The sequence below is a fragment of the Anabas testudineus genome, chromosome 13 (genome assembly GCF_900324465.2).
Source record: "Anabas testudineus chromosome 13, fAnaTes1.2, whole genome shotgun sequence".
In the NCBI taxonomy this organism is placed as follows: domain Eukaryota; kingdom Metazoa; phylum Chordata; class Actinopteri; order Anabantiformes; family Anabantidae; genus Anabas; species Anabas testudineus.
In genome coordinates, this window is record NC_046622.1 from 4,914,093 (window position 1) to 4,936,124 (window position 22,032).

General features: G+C 38.5%; 1 protein-coding gene across 1 annotated transcript in view; it reads right to left on the reverse strand.

The window, feature by feature from the left end:
- tenm4 (teneurin transmembrane protein 4) overlaps nucleotides 1-11,904 on the reverse strand; it is a 130,580-nt gene extending 118,676 nt beyond the window's left edge. The window contains exon 1 of the mRNA XM_026340724.1: nucleotides 11,780-11,904. The gene's annotated coding sequence lies outside the window, so the exon portion shown is untranslated. The remainder of the gene's footprint in view (nucleotides 1-11,779) is intronic.
- Nucleotides 11,905-22,032: the final 10,128 nt, after the last annotated feature.

Here is a 22,032-nt window from a genome sequence, read left to right on the forward strand (position 1 = left end):
ATATCCTTTCTCAGTTTTACCCGACTCGTCCTCTGTGTCTCTCTATTTTTACTCACTCACACTCACACACGCACAAACACACACTGTCTTGTGCAAACCTTTCCCCATGACTGCTGTTGTGAACGTTTTTTTAAATATGCAACTGTGTTGTTCGAACAAAACTGAGAAGGCCTGATGTGTTTTTAACTGGTGATTTCTCTATTATACTTCACATGAGACAGATTTATTCTTAGATAGATGTAATTCACAAACAATTGTAGCTGATTTACTTAAAGCAGTGGCAGCAACAGTGATCGCTGCTAATAACTGTTAGTATTTCTCACACACAGAGAAAAATTCTAACTAATTAACATGTTTAAAAGGAACGTTGTTCTGGGCATATTTTTAGTTTTATGTTGTTTTTCTTATTTCTGCAGCTGGAAAATGTAACATCACATTACCTTTTTTGTAGGTCAGCTGCAGTGAAATATGATAGCAAAACAATCTTTCAGTTACCTCATTAGCAATGGTAAATTTTAGGTTTTCAACAGAGCAGATTGCAGCGCTGTAACATGTCGCTAATGTCTGACTGTCTGGTTCTCCTGTTGCTCACTCTGCTCACATGTACAACACAGATCAGAACTTGGCAGCTGAAATTTGAAGGGGACCAATGATATACAACTGTAATGTTGTTTTCCAATTAGCACAATACTGCACGCTCCAGCATCACAACTTCTATTTGCATTGCATCCCCACAGCAGGGGGTGACCACGCTGACGCACAGCTTTTCTGGTTGGGAGATGGGCCAAGCCATTACACGGTTCCTGCCGTCAACTGAACCCTGTAGACGTCATGAAGAATTGAATGGCATCAGATGTATGATCAAGTCATCTGTTATATATAGAGTAGCTTGATTTGAGCTGTCATGAAGAGGTCAGTAAGTTACCACTAGAGAGATTTTACTGGGAAACTTTTGCAGGAAATGGTTCATTGTTTTATTTGATACATTTTTGTGAAAGGATTAATGTAAATATCAGCATGAATTAAATAATGAAAAAACAACAAAGCTACAATGGCAGCAGGTCCAGAAAGAGGTACAGGGATTACAGTAGACTGAACAAACCTAATGTTCGTCACATCACCAGAGTAAGCAGGCTCCTGCCTTTTGGTGGAAACAATGGCAGTGCTGTGTCCGCATTGTCATCGTGGTTGCTCATAAGCGGACACAGTGCAGGAGCCAAGGCTGGTGAATATCTGTTAGTAGAGGATCTACAAGAATTTCAAAGGGAGGAGGATTACACTAAGGCTTCACTTTCAACGTGTCTATATTCTTTCCTTTATTTTGCAAGACATCAGCGCTACATTGAACGAAAAAACATCTATGTACATCTCCATCTTGACCTACTCTGTACTGAGAATAAACCTGAAAACAGAGCACTGTTGCATGTTGCTATTACTGACTTACATTGATCACCAACATCTTTGAAACCACCAGTCGGTTTTAATGTGAAGTTATGATCGACAGGGGTTAACATGAGCATTTGGACCGCTGTGTGGCTTTGCAGCCCCATACGCAGCTCGCTGCGATGCAGTGTGTGTTCTGACATCTGTTTATGGCACCCAGCATTATTGTTTTTCCCATGGTGACCCCTGTCCACCACATTAAAACTACCAGGTGGTTTCCAAGTCATGGCTGATGGGTGTGCAAGCCTTTCTTTTCAGCATAAAGGCCAAGGCTGGCAAAGAACATTAAAAATGTATGCTTACCTACAACACATGTATTGCATGTCAACCTACTTATCATTTTATTAGGTACACCTGTACAATCTTTTACAATCAATACAGCAGCTCTGCCATTATTTCCTCTTTTACAAGGTTATAATTTCTCAGTTTTTTTAAAACTGTAAGAAATATGACAATTATATAATCTGTTATATATTGAGGTGTTCCTTATGTTTTGACCACCCTCTGGATTTGGTTCTGGATTTGCGATACTGGATTGCATTAGATTGTGCAGGTGTACCTAATAAAGTGGCGGGTGAGTCTATATGCTCCTGGAAAGCACATTTTGAATTGTTTGACTAAACAACAACTAGCTAAGGTAAATACTCCCTGAGCTCTTAAATATCACAGCTCGACCTGCTGTGTATTTAGCTGTCATGACTCACTGAGGTTTTTCACCATCCTCAGAAAGGATCAGAAAGGATCACAAATCAATAGCTGGTCTGGTCAGATTTTACCACTCACAGTAATACCATGATGCCCACTTATATAAACTGTACTACAGTATTTTAGTATGCTACAGTCTGACAGTAGCTGCCTTAATAAAAAGATGCTTATTCCAACAATGACTCATCCTACTTCCAGAGAGTCATAAGCAATTTTCTACTACATCAAAGCCACATTAGCAAAGGAATTTCTGAAAATTCAAACATCAGTGGAGTGAAAAGAGGAATCCTAAAAATGCTTTTTATTATTTTCACATTGGTGTGTATGTATACAGGTATGAAGCCTTACATGTGTTAACTGTTCTTATCTCTTTTCTTTGAACTGGAATGTAGCAACCTGATCTCAGGCTAAAAGGCAAAAAACTCCTAGAACCAAAAAGATTTTTGTCAACTAATTAACAACCCCATCTTGAATCTTAAATAAACCTCTTAACATCAAAGCTGCTCAATTTTACACCTTACCACACAAGAATTCTCTCTTCGCTGGTGTGAAATGCCATTAATACAAATGCTTTGGATACCATGAGCTGAGAGAACATGGCTTTTGCATAATAGTTACCATATTGAAGCCCTGCACTTTAGAGTGGCAATGGAGGGAACAATAAAAAGCCAGTTTGGATAAGCTCCAGTTTGAGGAAATACAACTGCCATTTCAGTCTGGATGGACAGACAAAACAGAGACAACAATGTGGTTACAGATTTATCCAGCTTAATGTACATGACATGGTCCAAGATTAGATGGTAAATGCTAAGAAGAAAATCCAGTTGCTGTGATTCATGAAATAGAGCAAGTTGTCCACCAGCTGTGGAGTTTGTCTTGTTCATGTTTGTCCTTGAGCAAGACAGTGAACCACAACCTGCTCCTGGTGTGTGTTAATGTCATCATGTTGGATGAAAGCATCCACCAAATGCAAATGAAAATGCCACTACTGGTAATGCATGTTACTCCGTTAGCTTCCTGAATATACACCTACTTTAACTGAGAACACCATCCTTTAGTGAAACAGCTCGCTAATGTAATAAGCAAAAAATGTCCATAAAAAAATAATGACTAAATGACATACCGTCACTTTCAGTTCCCATTTTCTGCCACAGTGCGTCTGAATCTAGCACCAATGTGTTTTGCTCACTGGCACTTCACCGGGCTATGATGCCACTGTAAAGGTCTAACTACAGCCATAACTAGCACCCGGAAAGTGTCCTTAGACTTAAAGCATGTTTTAGTGGATTGTTTATCAATATGGTTTTCCTTAATGGTTTTGAAATTGTTGCTCTCAGTTCTTACACAAACAATGTCTGCAGAATGGGAAAGCAATGCAAACACAGCCAACACTGTTCATCTAATACCATGCCAAAGAACCGTGTTACTGCACAGTTGTTGTTGCATGCAACAAGGCCATCTTAACCGAGCAGCGTCAGCAACCAAAAACCCTGCCAGACTTACGCAACATACTGTGTTAACTGGCTTTAACTTACAATAACTCTGCTGTGGATAGCATGAAGTGTAGACCCCTGCCCTCTGGACTAACCTGTGAGTAATTAGATTATGATCTATATGTTTGTGAGAAATTAAATTATGAAAATATTCTTTGTCATCCTGCCAAGAATACATAAAGGACATAACGTTTGCTCTAATACATTCTTATAACCATGACTATCTTGCATGTGTATCATTTTACTTTTTAGAGATGACATGATACATGTGAATATATTTTGTTACATGGTGACTGAAAATTAAATCCACATAACATAAAACACAGTGGAGGTATTGTTTCCAGTGTCACAATTTTGCAAAAGAGAGGTCAGCAGACTCATCGTCCATTTACAGTTATGGCATTTCATATTTAAAAAATGAGGCCTGTCACTAAATGTCATCTTACCGCCTCTTTGTCATCTCATCACTCTTTTCACAACTTGTCAAACTGAAGCCCAATCGGTGACATGAGCAAACGGTTAGCTTCATTCTAGGCAGGCTAGTGAGCTTTATTAATATTTATAGAATAACAGCTTAAGGCCAGCCCCCTTGAGAGCTATCACTCCACTTCGCTGCCTAACACTTGCAAAATATATTGACAACTCCTTTTCAGCACTCCTCCACTCTGAATATGTCCCTCTGCAGGTGTGCAGCAGGTTTCAAAAACATGTCAGTTTTCTGCAAAAGGAACAAAGAAAATACTTTTCCTCCCAATTGATTTAATTACTCACACAATTGGGTAGGCTGAAGTCAATTTTAAAAGGAAATTTAAGAAGAACTGGGATTGAAAATTCTTGTTACAAACTCAAGAAAATGGGGCCCGATCATGATGTCATGTCATGGATGTCACTCTGGTGTCTATTTGGATGAAAAAACAGGCCCTGTTGGCAGCAGTGTAGTGTCTCAGGGTACAGACAGCCAAATGTGAACCAGTTTTCAGTCGAGGTTTAGCCCAGGACTTTAAAGGTACAGAATTGTCTCATGTTGCCGTTTTCATGTCAAACAAAAAGTTAAAATTCTGACCCATGGAGAAAAATAACATACACATGGACATAATCAAAGGCGGATCGTTTCCTTCCTCAATGCTATCTGATTGCCTGGATTAGTGAGACACAGACTACAGACCACAAAATTATTTCATCACGCTTTCACCCATATAACTGTTTCCAGAGCCATCATGATGGCTGAAGGCAAACTATAGTAACCCATGAAGAAGCGAATACTAAAGCCATGTTTCCCAAAAGGTACACTGGTGATCAAACCAACTTTTTAGCTTTGCTGGTTTTAAAGAATCACGTAGTTTAGAGATTACTGTTTCAAACTAAGTTATGTCACTTCATGAAAGGTCTAAGCTACAGGTAATGGCAGGCAGTAAACCCCTAGTTGGACAGTGTGTATTTCCTTACTTTTCAGAGTGGCTGTTACGTTATCGTATAGACATCCATGAAGCGAATTAACATACCTTCAGGCTGCACATCTAGAGGAAGCATTAGAAAAAACATCTGTGTGATCATCTGACTGGGTAAGAGGGAAAAAGAGAAATGAAATCCCCCAAAATGATCCCTTTAATCATGGCTAAATACATACAGCATATCCTCTGAAAATGTTTTATTAGTTAATAACTTTTGCTAAGATTTGAGAAGCATGTCAAATCACTTCCATGCAATTTGCAAGACAAGGTACTAACACATACAGACAGGAAGTTGGTGCCAACCTTATAAAAACAAATGAGATCTGAAAATGTTTTAATGTCTTAAGAGGAGGCCTAATCAGTGAGGAGTATGCTTCAAAATGTCTTGCACCTTCCTTTATTGTAGCCCTTGCCTCTGTCATAGCAATGAAAGCTTACAATCACAGCATTAACATGTTGCTGTGAGGGATTCAGCACCAGAATCAAGTACTGTGAAGTCAAATCTTACAAATGGTCAGTAATACTGTAGAGGCAAAGTTTAGTAAGCCCTCCCCAGTCATGCCTGAAATAAATGCGGCAGCACGGGAATATTAGTAGTAGTAGTAGAAGTAACCAAAGTCCCAACTACTAAATAATTCACAAATTAAACAAGGATGAACAAAACAAATATAATGACTACAATGACTACAATGGAAAAAGCTACATGTAGTTAAAATGCTCATTGTGGAATCATTATTTTACTGCAACTTCATTGTTCAGCACAAACCACATTAGCTATGATTGATCCATACAGGACTCATTTAGGTACTTGGACCTTTCACATCATAATACATTAAGAACATCTAAACACGAATGCACCACGTCGTAGTAAAATGAGTGCCAAAGACCAAATCCAACCACCCTTTGTTTTTGCAGTAGTAATCCTCAATGATGAAAAAAAAAAACAATAATAAATCACAGTTGATAAAATCCCATGTTCATGTTGTGAGCTACCAGCATGTGCACTACTGTTGCAAGCAAAGATATTAGGGTGTTTTATTAAAGCCACCAGTCAGTGCTGTAATAGAGGAAAATGCCATACATTCACAACTCAGCATCATTTCAGCAGATATCAATATTTATGAGCTTCCAACTCTCCCTTAAAATCCTTACACCGTTTTACATACGTAGTAAGGTTGTGATAGTGCTGAAGCTGTGTTGTCATTCATAACAATACACTGCAATATTGACTGCAGCCTTACAGTATATGTTGCTTTTTCCAACTGTAAATCACTAGGGTTTAATTACCTGCAAATTAACTGCCGTTTCACTGTCTTGCATAAGATTATCCTAGTCATGATGAAATGCCACTAGGGAATCTGTTCTGATGGGAGGATTCGAAGATGCAGAAAATATAAGATGCCACTTTGTTAGTCTGATAGTGGTAAGGAATGTGATGCCTGTCAGATAAATCACCCTCATAATGTGACCTTCAAACACTGCGAGGACATCTTATTACTCCTGTCACTTTATTCAGTTCAACATGAGTTCAGTCATCACTTTGTGAGCTTTTTCATCTGCTGTCCATAGCTGGAGCCGGCCACAGTATAAACACAACAACGTGAGTGGGGCAATTTGCTGCAGTGCATTTAACTCGAGTGGTGTAAAACACATTGACCCGACAGCTGGGCAGAGTCAGTCTGTGAGCAGTAGTTGGGAGCAGTTTGAAATGGTCAGTCTCAATTTCTCGCCATCAGTGGAGTTTTTTTTTTTACTGCGTGATGGGAAATCAAACATAAAAGTTTGTAAGGCCAGCAATGCCAAATGTGCTCTATTAGAGAAAATTGCTTGATGATACTTACTTTGACATGTAATTTTTGAAACATTTTTTGGTTGTGAGACTTTCTATGATAATTTTCTGCAACAGCTTTTGGTGTTTTGGCCAAACACCAAAAAATGCTTTAACTAGTCACAGTAGTGCAATAAAGATCGAGTCACCCTTATCGATTTTTTTTTTCATTTATTTTTTTATTTCATTTTGTGCGAGACTCAGTAACGTACAAAGATACAACACTGTCATATCTTTCATCAAGAAAAAGTACCTGACTAAATCCTAGTGTTCAGCAAACACTTTTGATTGCTTTCTCTGCTTGGGTACATTATCATCTGAGAATATGGGATATGCTAAGAGAAACGTTGTTTGTGCCACTAAGTGCACTCGGTCCTGTAAAATGGCTTCACATTATTTGGCTGTTAACAACCATGCAAGACAAACATCAGCTTTAATGACCCTCCAGAGATGACTGCCGATCCCACTACTGGTCAAAAAACATGTCTAAAACTGAGAACTGCACTCTGTCAGCTAAAGGCATCTTTAAGCATGTTACACATGACAAAGAATCAAAGATAACTAAACCGACTTGTTTTGAGCTTGTGTGCTGTGGGGTTTGCAGCCAATGCTTAGAATCCTGCCATGCTGGCACATCAAACCAGGTTGATATATTGAATATACAAGGATACAAGTCTTGGGCTTATCTATGATGTTAAACACTGAGGAAATGCCTATTATTATTATTATTACACAGCCTGTTGTTACGTGCATTCACAAAGGAAGTGAAAAAGTTAAGTAATGAAGGTGTATCACAAAGAATTTCCCCAAAGGGGTTTAATAAAGTATCAATTATTATTATTGTTAATATTATATTTCAAAATGCAGGTCTGCAACTAGTGAGACTTTTTGCCCTAAATAAAAGTGCACACAGTGTGGCTTCATGTAAGATACACAAAGAACAATTTAAATTATTGATGTAAGAGATACAGAATTAATAAAGGCCTTCCAACAATGGCCATCACAGTTGCTCTCACTCCAACTATACCCTAGTGTAGTTCCTGAGATAATGTTTCTTACTCTGTAAAATATTCTAACTGGAATTATATAAGTAGACCAAGCTAATGGTCGGCTGTGGCACTGTGCAGACAAAAATATATCAAAGCAGAGAATGTAAAGCTAATGAGTACCACACCTGCAAAATGTCATTAGCTTCTGCAGAAATTAGAGTCATCTTAAAAATTGCTACATGTGTACTATGAAATGTCGGACACAAAGGAGAGTCTGTTGCTGTGTGCCCAGAGGAGAAATACTACCCTGCGTCTGGGGGCTTGAGTGCATAATTTCAACCTCAACCTCACTCCTCAAGTACTTTGTTTGAGTGATTCTGACTTTCAGAGCACCAAACAGGTGTAAGATTCCAGTTCTCTGAAAAATAGAACTGATAGTTTTCGAGAGAAGAGCAAAAACTGTGAAAATTCCAGCATAAGAATGTGCAGACACATTTCGCAAATCCTCCCAAATGGAATTAACGTTTAATAATATTATTAAGATGGCTTATCCCTCATCAAGATGCAAAAGGTGTTATGGTTGTTAGGGGTTCTACATACCTCAATGTAATTTCATTTTCTGTTGCCTTCAAATTCCCCTTCATTTAAAATAAAATCACTAAGTGCATCCTATTAAATGAGACAAAATTAAACATTTCCATTAATCAGGGAACTTGGATTTCTCTTCATTTAGTGAGGTACGGGCACCAATGCATATAAGTCAGCACAGCAGAGTTATAGCATTAATACATCAAAGTTAAGTTCTTCAATTATGTTTATTTTGGAACTAAAAGCAAGGTGAAATCAACTGGGGACTGCTCTGCACTGCAATTTGCCGGCTCTTTAGTTATTTAAAAAGTCCTTAGCTTTCTAAAAGTTTTTAGGTGCTTGTCACTTCTCATTTTTGATTCAACATCTCACAACAAACCATGAAGCTTTCTGAAAGCAAGCTGCCTCAAACAATTGAATTCTATTTTTAAACTCAGAGCAGGTCAATGTTAGCTACAAAAATAACTGTAATTTCAATCTGCCCTGTTAGATTAAGAGATTTGATTGATTGATTTAATGCTGTAGTTATGAATCCATAGTTTCTATATACAGCCTATTCATACACAGACACTATCAAGTGGTGACTACTCATGAAGAAAACTGGCTTTGCAACATTCAGCTGGTCACTTGGTAAGACCACATGCTTTTGATTTCTGCAGTGTCCTCAACTTATCACACAAAGTCTGGAGCTGTCCTGTCAACATTTGGGGGGAAAAAAAGCCGGGATTAAGTGTGTGAAAGAGAAGAGTGGAGGGAGGGAGGAAGAGGGAACGCGGTGCCCAGCTTTCATGCCCAATAAAGCGATGTAATTGTGACAGCTACCCATTAGTTCTATGTGTGATAAATCACAAGATGACAGACTGCAGCTTCAACTAAACATAATGCTCCAGGCTACAAAATTCTTTTGTTGTAGTCAGTGCTACTGAGTTGAAAAAGCAGGTACACGAGGATCACGACTGTACAAAGTAACAGGAAAAACTGCTGTGCCATTTACATGTATTAAATGTAGAAATTCTGACTTTACAGGTGAAGGATTTCTTGGAGGTTTTGTGTTGTGCAAACCAGTAAAAACTATACTGCCGACGATATTTAATTTCCAATGAGCATGACATGCTCTCTACTGTGATGGTCTTCTCACTGAGTCACAGAAGATCGCAGAGGAAGTAGCTGACCATCTACAGTATCCATTTCCCTCCAATGCAGCCGTTCCCTCCCTGGATGACAGTTGACTTCTCGCAACAACTATTACTTGAAATACACAATATCCATTTGGAGAACTCCAGAGGGACAAAAGCATTTCATTGTTTCCTCTCTGTCATTATTCTGGCCCCGTGCACTGCCAACATTAGTTCAAACACACCAATCGTTCATGGAATATAACAAGGTCTAACTGCAACTTACATGTCATCTTTGTTTCAGCAATCTGTCCACTGGAGAATAGCTGTGTGTTCAGTTCACAGTGAGATAACAAAGGCAAAAAGACAAGCAACAGATTTTTCATTTGTGACCACAAAGGGAGGGTTGTTTCCCCTCTTATCATGCAGAGAACTAGTGGTGAGACTGCTTCTTGGAGCTCATCAGCACGACAAAGACAAGTGGGAGAATGCAGTCTTGTTCTACAAAGGTTAACCTCGGCGGGACCTAACAACTTCAGACTTCTCATTTGATGTCTCCACCAAACACTTGCCATGGAGAATGGAGGGCCCCTAGATTCCCCTGGATTTAACCTCTAATATCTGAGGTCACGCACCCCGCTATGGCCAATGGTGGCACTTAGCTCTGTTACATTCAAACCCCCCCAGCCCCAAGTTCTCACACACACACTCACACATCAAGTAGATTCTTAATGGTCTGGATGTCTGCAACATGTCCTGGGAAAGGTTTAATTACTAACAGACGGACAACACCTTTAAAAACATACACCTGGCTCACAGAGAGTTTTTATGTCAAAGTTGTAGTTCGCATTAATTATAAAAACTTTTTGAGAAGTTTAACAAAAGTTAATGAATCTTTATTTGACACAAAGCTTCACCCGTATCTTTGTTTAATATTAGTTTTAATAATCTGAATTAGTGTGACGGGGCTAAAGCTGAAAGTCTACTACCAGTGTGAGCACTACACTCAGAAGTGTGTGTGTTAGTCTTAAAATTGGCCCAATCAGAGTCCAGAGCTGGTCTAAGCTGTGTGTAGGGCCCCAACAATAACTCCCAGGGGTCCCACTCACACTTTTACTCCTTCAGTCTCAAATGTTTGTAAAGTGCCACACAATCAAATGGAGAGGTGTGTTGGTCATTTCTTTCAACCACATGTGATGATGAAGTTTTCAACGTTCTGCCTTGTAAAGAATACGACTTTAAAAAAAAAAAGACTAGTCAGATTATGGTAAATGTAAGATTTAATTTGATAAGACTTTTACATTAGGCCTTTTGTGCTGATGTTGTTAAATCACTGTATTTCAAGGGCAGATTTTTTTTTCATGCAGTTTTCTGAGCCTTGCTCCGTTTAAAACAAGAATACGCAGACACTATCTACTGGTTTGGTACAGGTACCACTCAGTAATACACACAGAGGCTACTACAAAGTTTAATATGGAGTCAACTGGAAATAAATCTCAAACAGACCAGTCTACATTTTCCTTCCACGCCTTTAAATTCAAACAGCACAGTTTGTACTGATGTAATTGGCACCATTTTTTGGAGCCGTGGTCATTTCCCATAAAGTTGCTCCGTGTATTTCTTGTGCATGCAGGAGGACACTTTAACCTACCCCTGAATTCACAAAGCGGCTCCGTGTCCGTCTTCATCCGTTATTTATGTACCTATGTGCCACATCATTCAGGACGCGCTGCAGCCATTCTCCATTTCTGGACCCGTTTCTTTTGGAAATTCAACTGTGGACTTTCTGATGCCTTCCTGGCGATCAAATCCGCACAGTGCGGCGTTAAGACGGTCAACAAACCCTTGAAGCTGCTAAAAAAAAAACCCGAGGAGCGAGGGGCAGGTAGGCTGCCGTGCTGCACCGCGCACGAAGCGCCGTAAATCTGCCCCGTCCGAGCGATAACGCACGGACAAATGGGCGCATTTACACAGAAACGGCACAAACAACGATGCAAATGCCCGAAAACCAAGCGTGTGTAGTGAAACTGATCGCGGCTCCCCACATTAGCTCTCCGTACATGCCCCACTACTGCATGATGCCTGTGTGCAGCTGTCTGTGTTTGTTTCTGCAACACTGGCAAAAAAAAAAAAAAAAAAAAAAAAATCTCCCCAAAATGAACCTTACCATTCTGAAGACACGTCCAACGTAGCAGGCCTGTGTCCGTGACTATTCACCAATGTGCTCTGCGATGTCCCTAAAAGCCTTTATGCTGCTACTTCGTCTCCTTCTTCCCTCCCTTTCGTTTTGATAGTACCCAGAGCAGGCGAGTGTATTTCCACCGTGCACGACACGGTACGGCAGAGAAAAATCCTCCTCCTCCTCCTCCTCCTCCTCCTGCTGCTGCTGCTGCTGCTGCTCGTCCAAGGTGCTGCTGCTGCTTACAGCGGTCTCAGGGAGGCACACACCGAGGAGAGAGGCAGCCGTCCAAGAAGCCCATCAACACGCACAGATCTGAATGAACGCACTAAAACTGAACCCTTCGTGGAGGAATAGGTGAAACAGTCCCCGGACACAGAGAGAGATAAGGTGACACGCCAGCTGATGAGCTGCGTAGTCTCTCACCATTTACAATTACGAGTTTGGAGCAAGGATGAGTGTGCGGCTGTGCGTGGTCGCCCCCTTCGGTTCCAGCCTATAGTCCCTCCACATATCTGCTTCTTAGGTGTTCCTGCTCTTATCCTCCCCGAAAAAAGCCAGACTGATGCTCGCAAACTGAACAGTTTACTTTGATGTTGTTGTAGCCTACATTATATTTTATTTACCCGGTAAACTGAAGGCACTCCCATGTAGGGAAATATCCACATATATTAACAAATTACAGGGAGAAGCCATTTCCTTAGAGTCGATTTTCCAACAAGACTAAGTCTAAAATAACATAATTATTGCCAGTTGTAAGGTCACACTCAGTCCAAATGAGGGTGGAGTGGTGCAGTTTGTATCTGTGTCCTATCATTAAGTCATAATATACTGTCATACACTGTCACAAGTCTGATCTAATGAATTCTGTTATTTTTTCTGATTATGTTGTAAATGTGTACATGGTTTTACATATTAACCCAAGTGTTACTGGAAGTGCCCATGTGAAATGACTTTCTGTAATCTGTTATTGACTCAAGATTGCATATTATTACTAATTAGAAATAATGACTTAGTGGTTCAGAGTACAGGATGTGTTAGTACAGGATGTCATGTATTAACACTGGAAATGCCCATGTTGAATGACTTTCTATAATCTTTTTTTTTATATATATAAGAGTGTCCAGTTCCCAGAAGATACAAATGTCAACAACATTTTCATTAATTAAATCTGTCAAATATCAATTATGAGACATCAAGTCATTTTTTTTAGATATTAGATAATAACTATACTACAGCAAATCATACTCAGCCCTATGATACCCTGACCTGTCCTTTCCTTGCCTAATGGGAGAAAAGCTGCTAGAGCTAATGAATGAATATGGACTCATATGGACAATAATCATGATCATAAAGTCTTTCTGAATTTTTTATTCACTGGTTCTCGACAGATATAGTTTTAAGTTTTTCCCAAATTCTCAGCAGTTTGTACATTTATTTATCAAGTAGCAATGTGCTAGTTGTTGTTTTTTTTTTCACATTAGACTTTCCTTTCCTTAATAATTAAATCTTTGGGGTAAATGTGTAATCAGCTGTGTTTGGCTTGTTTGTGAATTCTTGATTAATATTTAAGAGGGAACAGCAACATCTCAATATTAACTGGGATGTTCAGACTAAAGTATTTTCTGATTGAATCATTACATGTTTTTAGTAGAATAGTCTAAGTGAACATATTTTAGCATTTCGATGTCAACTCTCTCAATTAGGGCTAAATAAATAACTACAGTGTACTAGTATACAACAATATATTTCAGCCATTTCTCCCTCAACCTTCTCTAAAACCTCTCACACTGAAGTTTAGTAGGTTAGCAAAGAAAAAAAAGACCATCTGTCTTGTTCTATCTCCCAACACTTTTGTCTGGGTAGGCACTGATCCTACCTCCATTGGCATATACTTATCTCTGATTCCTAGTTTTTCCTGCAGGTTAAAGAGATTGGTCAAGAGTTCCTGGCCCCAGAAGTGTGTTTGGTCACCCCGAGAACAAGAGAGGGGCCGTGTGTGGCCTTTAATTCACTGCATTGTCTGGCAAAAGCTAATCTTGGCCAGGTTCAGAGTCTTACTGCTCACAGGCTGTGAATGGATGAGTGAAAAGTTAAATATGCTTTCAAATGTAAAACTTAAGACTGGCCTGGCATTGTGGTCATGTCATTGTGGGAATGTGAGACTTGCCGTTGACCTAGGCAACAGGAGGAAAGAGGCCAGTTTCAGTTTGAGAAGCTGCATTCAGGCTGATGTTTGCCGGTGGTAGGCTGTAATTCACTGGTTATGTACCAGTTTTAAAGTGGCCCCATGTGGGAAAAATAAATGAATCCAGGTTATATGTTGAAGCTCACAGCCATAGTTTGTGCTAAACCATCAACAGGAATTGATCTCTGTAATAGCTCTGTAATATTATCTGGAAAATACATTTAATTTACATACAACTGTCAAAGCACAGAGAACAATGCTATTTGAGCTAAGTCTAAATATATAAATAAACATATTTTAGTTACTCAAAACTATTTTACAAATTATATTGCACAGTATATTCTCCTATAGTGACAAACCTACAGAGATTTATCACCTGAATTAGCAGGCTATTTGTCTGATAGCTCTCATAGAGGCATTTTGGCCACAGCAGGCAGCAATTTACTTCTAAAAAATATTACCTGTACACTAGGACGAGATCAAAAATAAGGTTAAAGGTGTATGAATACTGGACCTACATTGACCAAGTTGCCACCCAACAACGGAGGAAATATCTTCTGCTGTAGGTTTAAATAGAATAATGCGCATAATTAATGATCTCTGGGGTGAAACTGGGTCTGGGAAAAATAAGAGAAAGCATGTAGTTGTGCTGACAGTCAGAACTACGGTACCAACAGAAGTTTCTTTACAGTTCTTTACAGAAATAAAGAAAACACTCAAAACAGTGGAAACATAAGAATGAATTACAGCAGGTATGTATATAGCTAATATAGAATAGGATCAATAAAAACATGAATTTGGTGCTCAGTGAAATAAGTTTCACAATTATACAAAAGAGAGAGAGCAAGTAGCTACAGCACATATCAACAAATGCATTTATATCACAGCTGTACAGCTGTTTCCATCAAAACTCCAGATGCAGGTAGAGTACCTGCTCAGAAAAGTGACAGCGAATGTACATGGTCTCATAATCACTTTTATAATTAGAACATGCTCTACGGGGTACATGGATGAGGGCAGTATGAAGAAATTTCATAGTGGACTTCTCAAATATCTGATCAATGAAATTCAAACTGTTGTCTGATTAATTTGATCTGAGATTTCAGTCTGTTTTGCAATAACTATAAACCTTCGAGACTTCAGTGTGTAGCACTGTGTTCTTATAACATCCAAAGAAAAAAAAAAACGTGCTTGCTTTCGAAATCAAAGCTTAATGCTGTGATTCAAATTACATGCCCCATAAAACCCTTAATTAGGGGATGCTTGGCTATGTTCTACCCCCACTGTCTGTCTTTTTTTTTTTTTCTTTCCCTTTCCTATTTCCTATTAATGAATAAAGAAAATCATAAGAAACCACAAAAATACTGCATGCTGCGTTCTCCACAATAAGCCCTAAAGTAAGGGTGGCTTTTGAGGCTTTTGTTGTACTTACGACATTTAGAGGTATTTTTGTAGAAAAGAGCAGACAAAATTCATTTTGGCCGTTTTACAACCCCCTAGTAAGTGACACATCAAAAAATATGACCTATACACTAAAAAGAGCAGCTCTGTGCAAAGTTAGATGATTTACTGCTTTTTCAATTTCACGAATAAAATCTAAAACTACTTATATATTTATGTTGAGTAAGAACGCTGATAATAATGTAAGGTTAGCAATTAGAGTGCCACAATGTGCCATTATACTTACAAAAAGATTTACAATTTACATTTTAATGTAATTCTTTTATTAAATCAGTAGTTCACTTGATTAAATGGATACCTACATGATGTGTTCGATTGAACCCAACATAATGAAAAAGAAACTAAAAAGAACATGTTATGCTGACAAAAAAGTATAACAAACACAACTGCACAAAAACTGATATTAAAAAGGTTCCCAATAATAAGACTTATGTCAGTAAATAAATAAGCAGACTGTTCCCAGCAATATTATTTTAGCTTTGAAATTGAATTCTAAATTGTTGAGTTTACTTTTCTCATAGTTCACTTTAAAGCGGTTAGTCACAACCACAACAAGGGAGGACACATTTATCAGTGTGTGACTATGTCGTATTTAAGCATAATAAGAAATTGTACTTGTGAAATGTTCTGACATTTAAAATTGCTAGTTAAAACTGATTTAGTTTGGAATTCATACTCTTTATCCGTTCAATATCAGAACCTCAGTTATTCCAATTTTCTACTACACAAACCTGAGGCAACAAGTATGAGATATATTGTTCACTGCAGTACACCAACACCAACAGTGTAATAAGATCACCCCGATTTACTCAAAAGCACATTTCCAGCTGATTGGCCTTGATTTGGACCTAAAATGTTTGCTAAATTACTATCACGCAAACTGTGATGATGCATTGCTGTTTGGCTTTATTTCTGAACTTCCCACTTAACAGCCACTTGGCCTCAGCAGACTTTGTGAATTCAGACTCCGTTTAGGTTTGCATTTCATTTGGCTTTGGTGATTGCCATTTTCAGTGCTGCTGAAGAAAACAATTTTTAGAAACTTCTAGGTTTTTTCTATGTTCTTTCAAGATCCTTGTGTTGACAGCGAGTGAAATACCACCCCCAATTGCCTGTTTGTTTGCTTTGATTTTTAGCAAACCAGTTTGAGGATTTTCTCCTCAAATTGCCAAGTCAAACCCAGTTTCCATCACAACTTTCTTGCATGGCAAACTTTCACTGCAGTTCTCATGCTTGTCAATTCGAAGCTGTTGCCCTCAAACTGTAATAGGATCGGGGCTCCGAGCTGCTTCCACATGATTGATGAAAGATTAAAAGGATTGTTGAGATTGAAGGCACATTTAGCACCCTGCTGAGGTCCAATTTCTTGTCCTTGTGCTGGCAGTAGGACTGCCACCATGCAGATGAGAAGATCACTGCAGTGAATGCAGATAATGTGAAATGGTTATGAGAAAGTCTTGGAAACATGGCAGCAGGGACAAGCAGGCAATCATTTCTAATCTGACTATTCTCTTTCCTCAGGAGAACTGAGTCAGTAATGGCCATGAAGGTGAAGCAAAAATAAGACTTTGAAAAGGAGAAGTGTGAAAAGAAGAAAAAAAAAAACAGTGCTTTCAAATGGCAGTGAATTTATGTGATTATAAGGTTGACGTCTGCTGTTAGTGATCATGTTCTAGTTTAACCCCTTTGGAAACATATGACAGATTCTTGTATGAAGATAAATGGCCTCACACAAACCCAATTATCAACTTGGTTAACTCAGCTTTGTCCTTCATGCATAACTACATTTAGGTTTGATTTATATTAAGCACTGTACAAGAATCTCTTTAATTTTATCATTAACAATCAAATCTAGAAAAACTGGCCTTTCAATTAAGACATTTTTTGAGATTTGTCTAATTTTGAAGGTTGGAGAATTTAGCTGAACAAGAGTTTTCTGTCTTACATGCAAAGCACATATAATGAACTGTCAGTTCTGGTCTCCTGCAGTGTATTCATGTGTTTGAATGTGAAGAAGCTCTGTAATTTGAGGTTAAATTAAAAAATAAAGAATTGGCTGTTGTAAGAAATGATGTGGGAACTTACTATTTTCACAGAGTATGAAATTCTCAGTTATGTCGCGCAATTATGTGGGGTATAAGATAACATAAGCGTCTTGAAGTGTCACCCAGTCAATTCCACTGCACAAATCCATTTGATCAAAGCACTTTATTAATGCTTTTATTGACTTTATAAAGCACCAGTATACTGCACCATGTGTCACTGCGGTCACACTGTGCTTCGTGTGATGGTTAACACACCAGCTGACTAACAGAAACGTGGAGCAAGTTTTACCCTTGAAAATCTGTCATCCCTATGTCCTGAGTCATTACTCCGTGGATGCATATGATTAGTGACAGCCAACAGAGATAACGACTTGTGTGTCCGTCAAAGTCAAGTCTCAGCTCAGCGCCCTGACTGTGTTGTCTTAATATGAACTGAAGTGTGGTGTCAGGGTCTAGGGTCAATTCACCGATTCAGCAGTGCATAAAGTCAGTGCCTAAGCTAGCTCACCGCTACTGACATTTATTAATATGTGGCCCTAAGCAGAAAATAGCTGTAACATGTCACTAGAGACACCTTCAGAAGCAAGCTATTTATAAAGCACAGCAGCTAATGCACTGATTCATGCAAATATGTTGGATGCTATACAGATGAATTATAAAGTAGGTTTAGCTTGCAGTATAGTCACACACTCCTACCATACAGGGGTAAACACATAATTCATCATAACATAGTGCAACATTTTATTTAATTCAATTTCCCTCAATTGTAGAAAAAAAGACTAAATGCTTGTTGAGTCATCTGCAATTGATTGAGACAATTGAAAGAAACTATCTTGAAGAGCAGCCTCATTCTGAGGCTTCTTCTTTTTTTCAGAAAAAAAAGGCCTTGATCAGTTCGTGTTGTTTGGTGTGAATATCAATGTGATGATGATTTTTTGTTTGGATCCCACTCTGAAGACCACTCAAAGCCATCAGCGATTATCAGCCAGTGAACAGCGCCAGTGGTCTGACCTCATCCTCTGCACCACACCTCACAAAATGGCTGAGTTATGACTGACATAGAGGGGAGCTGAGCTGCCTGCCTGTAAATGAGTGTGGTGCATAACAGGGTCTTCATGCGTGTCACGAACTGCCCGTCGTTACTTTTACAGGGGTTGATCTGAGTCACAGCCTAACATACAGGTTATGATGCCTCAAACTGTGGACACAGTATATGTGATAAAAACAGATATATTCCAAAACCACAATAGTGAAGAGTGTGCAGTGAATATATGGAGAACATGACTAACTACATTTAAAAACAACAATTAATACTGGAGCAGCAATACAACAACATTTTGTTTTATAATCCAGTAACATTATGTTTTTTAATAGCTGGAATATGTGTATAATTTGAAATTTTATAGTGACACATCCCAGTACACGGATATATGTCAGGATAATCAGAGGCTAAAGAACTTTGGTAGGAGTTTAACCACAATATAAGAATTATTTATTCAGTTTTCCACATCACATGGAACTGTACTGCAGGTTATTTACATTTTGATCAGAAAATGTCATTTTAAAGGCTATATTTTCAAATAGCTTTGCTTCAAAAGTGTATTCTCTATTCATTATATGTATGCATCTTTGTTTAAAGTTAAGTCACGTCTTCTATTCTTAGATTTCAATCTTCTCGTATTCAAGTTACACAAAAATAGCAGCACTTAATCCATTTTTGCCTGCTATTACCTAGACTAGAGTCTCCAGAGACCCCAACTTCAAGCGCCAATTGGTGATCCTCACATTTGAACACTCTCCAAGGGCTTGCAACTAATTTTATTGGCCATCTGTATCTTTTAACAAAAGCAATGGATAACAAAAGAGGAATTTTAATAAGCACCAATAATTACTCAGCACAGTATCAGTAAACCTAGCATAACATGTAACTCACCAAACCAGCATATTTTCAGTGAAAGGCAGTTTTGTTATTGAAAGATATGTTTTAATTAGTCACTAACAGTAGGTGAGTAAGTGTCCATATTAGCTGGCAGAATCTCAGCTAAGCACACAAAGTGGATTAAATCTGTCGGGGCAATTGAACATGGATACTTCGCTCTAATGCTGCCCAACGTGGTAGGCTTAGACTGCCAGGACGGAGATACATTTACATTTAATTTATGCCCAAGGAGCTTCAACATAACAAAGTAGGGACAACCTCCACTAAATCTTGCAGGCTCAGTTATTCTCATGAATCATTAGCTTGGCAGCTTAAGCGAGCCCTTTGGGTTTAGTAGTTTGATGGTACCGACGATTACTAGCATTGCATTTTGAATTAGAACTAAACACAAACACCTTCGATGCCAGATACTCCAGACCTCTAAACACATTAGCAGCTACTTCACACACAGCGGGCATTGATGATGTCCGTGGCCATAACCTTAAGCAATTCCAGAGACCAAATCTTACTTCATTTTTCATTATGTTAATAGCAGCCACCACGCTGCTAAAAATCTGAATTACAATCCACAGTCAGACCAGGCTGGTTCTGGAAGCATCTGTGTTAATGCTAGGCAAAGGTGAGAACTTTTAAATCATACTGCAGTAGTTAGAAATTGATTCAGTGACCTGGAGCAACTTAGGTGTACAGGCTTTGATACATCTAATGTCCTCATCATACTTTAACAAGCTTTAGTACATCTGTTTTACATATTTTAATTTAATACTAGTCCAGATCACAATATCCATATTGATATCACAGTAAGACCACCAGGCCGCATGAGGAATGGGGTTTAAAGAAATGTGAGCTTTCTTCATTAGGTTCACATTCAGTGGAGTAATTAGGCTGTTTTATAAATTGTTTGACTAAGTGAATCTATGCTGCACTTGTGACAAAGTATCTTGTAACGTGTTTGGCAGTGTTATTCCCAGTGTGTAATTAAATTAATATACAGTGTCACCAAAACAAACCCATACTTCACACCTCTACATGCATGAGCTCTTAAATTCAGAATACTGTACCAGCTATCAACTACATCCTTTATGCTTAACAGTCCTCGCATTTTATGTCGTGCTGCTTTGAACTGTGAGGATTTGCTGCTAATTGTCATTCCTGTCAGTAATGTCTTAAATTGCAGCCAGAAATACCCATTAATCAGCTGTCCCCTTTGTGGATATCTGAGTTGTCCGTTATTGTCTGAGCTTAAAAAGGACTTTGACATTAGTAGACGATGTATGAGTCCTAGGAGTTCTATTGATGTCTTAGTTCAATGTGATACAATGAAAGAGGTGCGTGAACATTTTTCAGGTTTAACTGCAAAGTAGTCTGTATTCAGTAAATTCTGCTATATTTGAAGAATGAAACATTGAAAAAGAAGAAAATGTGATTTGAACATGTCTGCAGTCATTTTAAATGTCAATGTGTATTTATACATAACAATATAAAGGAAAACTGGGAAACGTCAAACTACTGAGTAGGTAGTACACAGCTAGTCAAGCATCAGATTTTCTTTTGTTGTTATGATACTGATTTCAGTTGTTCTGAAGTGACTTTTCCCCCCTTCTTTGAGTATTATTGTGAAACTGTAAATATTAAATTCAAAATGTAAGAAAAAAACATCAATATGCCATTAATAGACATCCCCGTAAATACTATAGTTTAACCTTTAATTATCCAGGGAAGGTTGGCTTTCCTTGTTGAAGCCTATTCCAGCATACGGTGGGCAGATATAATATTTTTTCAATAATATTGACAGTATATAGAGATATCCTATGTTCAGCCAGTCTCCGACAACCAAGCACAAAACACATTCTGTAATAAAAGTCAGTGGAATAAAATAAAATGCTCGGTCAGCAAACAGGTTGTAGCCATGTACAGTGTTTTTACAGGTATACTAAATTACATGCAAATTAAAACAAAATCCTTCCTGTGACAAACAGTTTCTTCATGTTCTTCTGTGTTTTATCTTTTTCATTTGACTTCTAAGGCAAGGTGTTCTGCAGAAATCAGTTTTAAATGTACTTCCACAAAGACTGTCAGAAAGTGGTATGTCTTTTCACTCTTTTCACGTTTCCTGCATTAAGTTCAAATCCTTGAACACTTATTTTCCTCCACATAGAACAGCATCTCCCAACATATCATTTTGCACTAAATTAGCACTGATGCAGAAGAACTCTATTCTATTTAGTATTGACCAGCAAAGACTGTGTTTCCTCCCACTCACTTACTGCCTCCAGCAAAGATTGTGTGAGATGACCTGGCATGTCATGTAACCCCCATCCAGGGCAGCACCTGTTAGCTTCCTCAGAGAGCACCATGCCTGATAAATGAGTCTGCAGTGACAGGCAACTGATGGAGTGGCTAGCAAAGGTCATGATGCTTGGGGAAGCTCCATTCTGGTCTCTCATTTCAATTTGGACCAAAACCACCTTTTGCAAATGCTTGATAACCTCAACCAAAGGTCAGCCTGGTGGAACCAAAATCCATCATTTGGTTCAGACTGTACCTTTTTATTAGCCAGAGTTCAAATCCAACTTGATGGCTGAAGCAACATTGGTTCTACTGCATA